Source organism: Schistocerca cancellata, unplaced genomic scaffold (assembly GCF_023864275.1).
Source record: "Schistocerca cancellata isolate TAMUIC-IGC-003103 unplaced genomic scaffold, iqSchCanc2.1 HiC_scaffold_699, whole genome shotgun sequence".
Taxonomy (NCBI): domain Eukaryota; kingdom Metazoa; phylum Arthropoda; class Insecta; order Orthoptera; family Acrididae; genus Schistocerca; species Schistocerca cancellata.
Window position 1 is genome coordinate 97,931 of NW_026046710.1, and position 6,731 is coordinate 104,661.

General features: G+C 50.6%; 1 pseudogene; it reads right to left on the reverse strand.

The window, feature by feature from the left end:
• Positions 1–6,535: 6,535 nt before the first annotated feature.
• On the reverse strand, positions 6,536–6,653 carry LOC126140149 (5S ribosomal RNA; annotated as a pseudogene).
• Positions 6,654–6,731: the final 78 nt, after the last annotated feature.

Below are 6,731 nucleotides of genomic sequence, written 5' to 3' on the forward strand. Positions count from 1 at the left end.
TCACCTGCCGATTCGTACTGTTTTGTCGTTTTCAAAGTCTTCTTGGCAAACTTGGTTAGCACATTCTCCCTCAAACTGAGTTAATTACTGCATTTTCGTACCATTACAGTAGTTTAAAAGGCTTAAGGAAGCATCTTTGTCACAACAGAAAGGTAGTTTGAAAATTGGGCTGGCGACATAACAAAAAAAAAAAAAAAAACAGGAAGGGAGCCAACAGCACCTTTTTTTTTTTTTTTCTTTTTTTTTTTTTTGCGGGCCTCCCATCTCCCCTTATAGCCCGACCTTTTCGCTCTCCACAAAACGCCTTCTCTTGGCGAGCCTCTCGAGCTATAAAGGTGCTGTTGACTTATCAAGAGCTTCTGATTTACGCCCTCCAAAAGTTGCCTTCATCGGCGAGGTGTGCTGGCGTGAATATATGCTGTGGGTTTCCACTACAAATATCAGAAAGGAATATGCATCCGCCAAGATAAGAAAGAAACGCAAGGTAATCCGTCTTCCAGACTGCATGCCAAATAATAGAAACAAAAGTGGCTACTGGACGCCGTGGCAACTGGCATCGACAGTGATCTACAACAATGACAACCCGTCAAAGCAACAGTCACGTGGCATCCACCAAAAAAAAAGGAAATCCACCGCAAATAAAAGAAAGTCCGAAAGTAAACATGTCTCCGCTAACGGCCGACGGATGGTACATGGAGAATAAAACAAACGTCGACGCATAGCAATAGGAAAGAGTCCCACATTCAGACACACACCAACTGTGAGAAAATGATCACCGCGACTCGGCCCCCTCAGTCGCCGCGAGAAAGGAACAAATAACAAGAAAGAAAGAAAGGAGGAACAGAAAGTAAAGCAAACATAAAAGAACTTTTGACGGACAAAGCGCCATTCACATAAATGTAGGTCATGTGTACGGTTTCGTTAATGTACGGTCCATTAGAAACACAACTTTACCAAGCCATAAAATCATTACCCAAGAAAGGAAGACCGGTGGTAAGCAAGGGTTCGTCATAAACGCCAACAGGAATATTGGCAGTAGTATCAGATAGGAAAAAGAAAAATGTCATGATTGGGTATAGAGTCGTATCAGGAAAGTGACAATTTAGTGAATGCATGGGCCAAGGCGACATGCAAAAAATTGGCAAAAATCGAGGAATAAGCCTGTCGACCAAGGGTCAAATGATGTTCCGCCCACAGGTAAGACAGAAAGTCGACGGCATCAGTCAATTTCAGGGCGAAAATACAATAAACCGTGTGTCCCAAAATCCAAAGAGTAGCATTCCGTTTGGTGGCCGGATACGCTACACACTGAGGCACGATGGCGTCCAAAGCTGTCACCTGCCGCCTGTCCACTCTGTTGATTAAACGCACCATGTCACACGCAATGTCCCAAACAACACGGAATTTCCGACACTCGAATCGGTGTTCGATAGTGTCCTCCTCAGGACACGAATCACAGACACCCGAAGGAATCAGACCGATAGAGTGCAGCTTAGCATTAGTCGGAATTGTGCGGTTGACCACTTTATACCATGTTCCGTGAACGTCAGCAGGAATAACGGCGGTGGCGAGGTTCCGCCACACCATCCGCCAGTCGTGCTGAGGTAGCCGATACTCCCATGTATTCCTGCTCGGCGATCCCCGAAGAGCGCGAATAATGTCACCGACATTGCACGCACGGACATCGCCGAGCACCAGATAGCTGTTATACACATAATACCGGCGTACGAAGTTCAAAGTGGACGGAATATGACTGATCGAGACCGGAGCAATCACCGATGGCGGGCGGTACGCACGGAACAAGGCAGCCGTCGGACTGCACGGCCCCTTGTCAAGCACCACGGTAGTCCGCTTTACGAAGAGCGCCGCACACTTGTTGCGAAAGTCAACGAAACCCAGCCCCCCCTCCGCCAGACTCAAGGTACAGGTTGCCAGGGAGACCTTAAAAATGTCACCCTTCCATAGCAACCAATAGACCGCCTGTTGAAGGGCCCGTTCCAGTTGTTTCGGCACAGGTAGGACTTGTGCCAGATACCACGCTTTGGCCAAAATCTGCGTGTTAATAAGGGCCACCCGTTGACGGAGCGCCAAATTCCGAGAGGCATACAGTTTCGCAACGGCCCTAACCTTATACAGCGTGGACCGCCAATTCAGAGCTTCCATACGCTGCAGATTGTCGGTCAGAATGACACCGAGCACTGTCTGTCGTTGCTTGACACAAAACCAGTCGCCGCGAGCAGTACGCAGGCGAGGTGTAAGAGGGAGCAAAACAGTCTTCCGAGGATTCACGATAGCCCCCGTCGCCCTCTCAAATCGCTGTAAAACACCATGCAGCCTGTTAATGTCCTCTGGCTGATCAAGGAACACGCCGAGGTCGTCTGCATACGCTCTACAGATCAGCTGATCGCCACCAATGCGAATGCCCCGACATTCCTGGGCGATACAGCGGAGGAGCGGATCCAAAGCCAAAGCGAAGAGCGACATAGACAAGGGGCAGCCCTGGCGAACTGAGCGGCTAATAGGTATAACACGACTGGGAATTCCGTTTATTACAACCCGTGACGTGGCATTCCTTAAAATATTATACACCATCGTCGTCAGTTTAGGACCAAATCCGAAACCGACCAAGACCTGCCGCAGATAGGTGTGACTAATCCGATCGAAAGCGTTTTTGAAGTCGACCAGCATTATCGCAGCCGTCCGGAGCCTGTGACTTTTTACATATCCGATACAATCCCGGTACGCCAGAACAGCATCGAATATGTTACGGTCCCTGACAGCGCAAGTCTGATGGTCACTCACCACCTTTGGCATAACGTCCGTCAACCTGTGCGTGATACACCGCGCTATAATTTTATAGTCGGCGTTCAGCAAGGTTATAGGACGGACATTGTCGAGATTTGGGGTGGCGGTCGATTTCGGAACGAGGGCAATGCGCCCTTCTGAAAATTCCGCAGGAATAGCAACGCCGTTATGGACCTCATTCATAATGGCAATTAAAACATCACTTAAAAGACTGAAAAATTTTAAATAAAATTCCGCGGGAATCCCGTCCAGTCCAGGGGACCGGCCCCGAGGACTCCGTTTCACAGCTGTATCTAAGTCATCAAGGGTAAAAGGTTCATTTAAACTGGCCCTATCTTGTCGTGTTAACACACGTGGGACCCTCTGCAAAAAATCGCGCAGCGCCCCGGCGTCGACGTCAACCTGTCGAAAGAGCGTCTCAAAGTGCGCGTGAACTTCTCGCTCAATGGCCGCACCATCGGATGTGGACGTGCCATCTCGCTGGACCCATTTACGGATGGCCAACCGCTCGCGCCGCCGGCGCTCCCTGCTCAGGTGGTAGAGAGAGAGCGGCTCCCCTTCCACGTCACCCACCGGTTGGCTCCGCGCGATAGTCCCAACACCCTTCCGACGTAGATCATCGAGGAGCTTGGCTTTGAATTGATTAAAAACCGGAAGCAACTCAGGTGACGTCGCGACTCGCTGAGCGATATCCTTTAAACAATCCTGGTAAAAACGTGCCGTCGACCGACGCCAATGCGCCGCATCGCGGCTAAAATCAATTAAAAAACGCCGAATAGCCGGCTTGGCGACCGCCACCCACCACCCGATAGTACTGCCGCCATCTCCCTTACCACGCAAGAGCTGGCGCCACAACGCAGTAAATTGAGACGTTAGACTGGCATCGTCCAAAAGGCTACAGTTAAATTTCCAAATATTGCTGCGCCGAGGAGGGCGCGCACGCGGCAGAAAGAGTTGACACATGTAACCGCAATGGTCTGAAAAAATAACCGGCAACACGTCCGCCTTCCGGACGTGGGCGGCGAGCGGCGAAGACACATAGATCCTGTCCAAGCGACTGTGACCGGTGGCGTAAAAGTGGGTGAAATGCGTCTTGTCCGGATGCAGCACACGCCACGTGTCGCGGAGCCGAAAACTGTCAACCAACGTACGTAATTCCTGGCACCAGTTAGGACGCGGCTCCTGATCTCGACCATCAATCACAGCATTAAAATCACCACCGATCACTAAGTCAGTATGATTACGATGGAGAAGTGGACAGAGATCCTGACCATAAAATTTATTCCGCGCTGGCTTGTCACCGGCATGAGCATACACATTGACAAAGGCAAGACCATTGACGGTACATGCTATAGCGCGGCCATTTGGCAATATTTCAATATTGCTAACATCGAATTCAGGACGGATTAAGATAGCAGTACCAGTCTGTTCGTCGGACATTATATTATCAACGACAGTAAAATCAGAAGCGTCAAGTAAAAACAACAGAGCCTGACGCGTAACTTCCTGTAAAAATGCCACATGACAGTGGGAGTCATGTAAAAAAGTGAGCAAAGCCGACAACTTGTGCGGGTTACTCAACTTGTTGACATTGATAGTTAAAATATTCCACGAACAACGCTCAGGCTCCATACACAATTAAAATACACAAGCACAAAACGCTCCTCATTTAAAAACAAACAGCAAACATGGACGGAATTTCAGCCACCAAAAAGGATAAAATTTTCTCTAAAAAGACTGAATTGATTCCCGTCAACTGGAAGAGGGAACAACAGAGAATAACAGTGATAGTTAAAATATTCCACGAACAGCGCTCAGGCGCCATACACAATTAAAAGACACAAGCACAAAAAACTCCTCATAAAAAACAGACAGCAGACATTGACGGAATTTCAGCCACCAAAAAGGATAAAAAGTTCTCGAAAAAGACGGGTGTAATTCCCGTCAACTGGATTAAGGGACAACAAAGAAATCACTAAGTCTCCGCACCACCTTCCACATCCGCCGCCCAGTCAGTGGGGGGGACGGAAGTGGGGGTGGACGCGGTCCCAGAATCTGTGCCACCGGAGGCTGCCGACAAAGGATCAACGACGGGCATCTCCACGTCGGAAGAAGAGGTCGGCACACGCTCAAGGGCAGAAGGACAAACCCGACGCTGGTGGGTGTCTTCAGCCTTCCGTTTCGTCGGCAATGGCGGCGTCGCCACAGCCGAAGCTGTGTCGGTCGGCACAACGGAACCGTCACCAGTGGGCTGCTGACTTAAAACGGTGCGTAAATGTCGAACAGCGACATCACGCTTCTGATCGGCAACGCTGAGATCGTCGGGCAGCGAAGGGCGAGAAGCGGCAGGCTGTTGTGGTTGTGATTGCTGTGTCTGACGCCCGCAGCCGGAAGCCGGAGACGGCCGCCGCTCGCGGTCTGCACGTGGGTCCCGACGCGCGACACGCTGTTGTGAGTCCTGCCGACCAACCCGCGACTGCCGGGAAGCGGCGGGCGAACGGTCAACTGGAGACGGACTGCGGTCCTGTCGTGTAGACCCCCTGTCAGAGGAGGGCGACCGACCAACACTACGAGCACGTTGCCTGCTAGAACTGCGAGACGGAAGTTCATCACGCCGCGGTTTCGGAGCCACAAAAATTTCCCGCGATTCCACAACAGCAGTGTGAACAGGAGCACCGGCAGCTATGTCAACTGAGGCAGGCAACGTATCAAAAGATTCCGATACCGTAACAGGCTGCGAAACAGGTTCCGACACTACATCAGTCGCCGACGCGGGCATGGGGTCGGACACAGACGCAAGTGAAACACGTGGTAAAGACAAACTTTCGTCAGCCTGCACGGTAGCCGTAGCAGGCGCGGAAACAGCAGACACAGAAGCAAGGTCACAATCGGGAGTGGACACATCCATGGCAACCGCGGCGTCAGCTAGGTTAGCATCGGCCACGCGGCGCGCGGGTGCGGGGGGGGCTGTACCTAAGACCGTAGCAGCGACAGAGGCAAAGCTGTCCCCGCGAAAACCGTCATCGATCGGTAATTGAGCAGGCCGTTTACGTTTAGGACAGTCCTGCCGGTAATGACCAACGCCACTACAAAATGAACAAGTTTGAGGCTGTCCACTATAAGTCACAAACGCACGGTGGCCGTTAACCAGAATAAAGGACGGAATGTGTTGTCTGACAACCATTTTCACACTCCGCACACCGTTTTCGACTTGAAACAAATATGCGGAGGACCACTTTTCCTTAATCACTGACAAAACGGTACCGTACGGACGCAAATAACGTGAAATAGTATCATTCCGTATTTCAAAAGGCAAGTTAAAGATACGAATTTGCCTAACGCCAAAGCCGGCGTGCGACACAGTCACATTACTAATTTTACCGTCAAGATGTCGAAATTTACGCACGCCGTCATTGACAGACACAACAGTATCACACATATCAGGAGATCTCAATTTCAAAAACACCGAATTAAGGAACGTATCAAACTGTATGCCAAGAACGTCATCATGCCTTAACATCAAGTCCTCTAATAGCCAACGGTGAATTTCGAATGCCGATGGTTTATCAACGGATCGATCAAACTCACATTGTACGTTATTCTGTCTTTCCTCACTATCATCGTATATCATTTCCATTACTTACAGTCAGGTATAAACACAAGCCACGAGGCAGAGGAAGCAGACGACACGCGAGGCGCCGCCGGCCAAGTCGCACGCGGAAGTACTGCTCGCTCGGCACCGAGGTGTTGCCAGGCGGGCAGCCAGCCAAGTACTAGCCGGGCCCGAAGATGCTTAACTTCGGAGATCGGACGAGAACCGGTGTATTCATCATGGTATGGCCGTTGGCGCTCATCTAATGTAGGAGCACGGCAGAATTCGAGTTCGGCTTTTCTCCCAACACACATAATGTTAGTTTTCGGCCGCA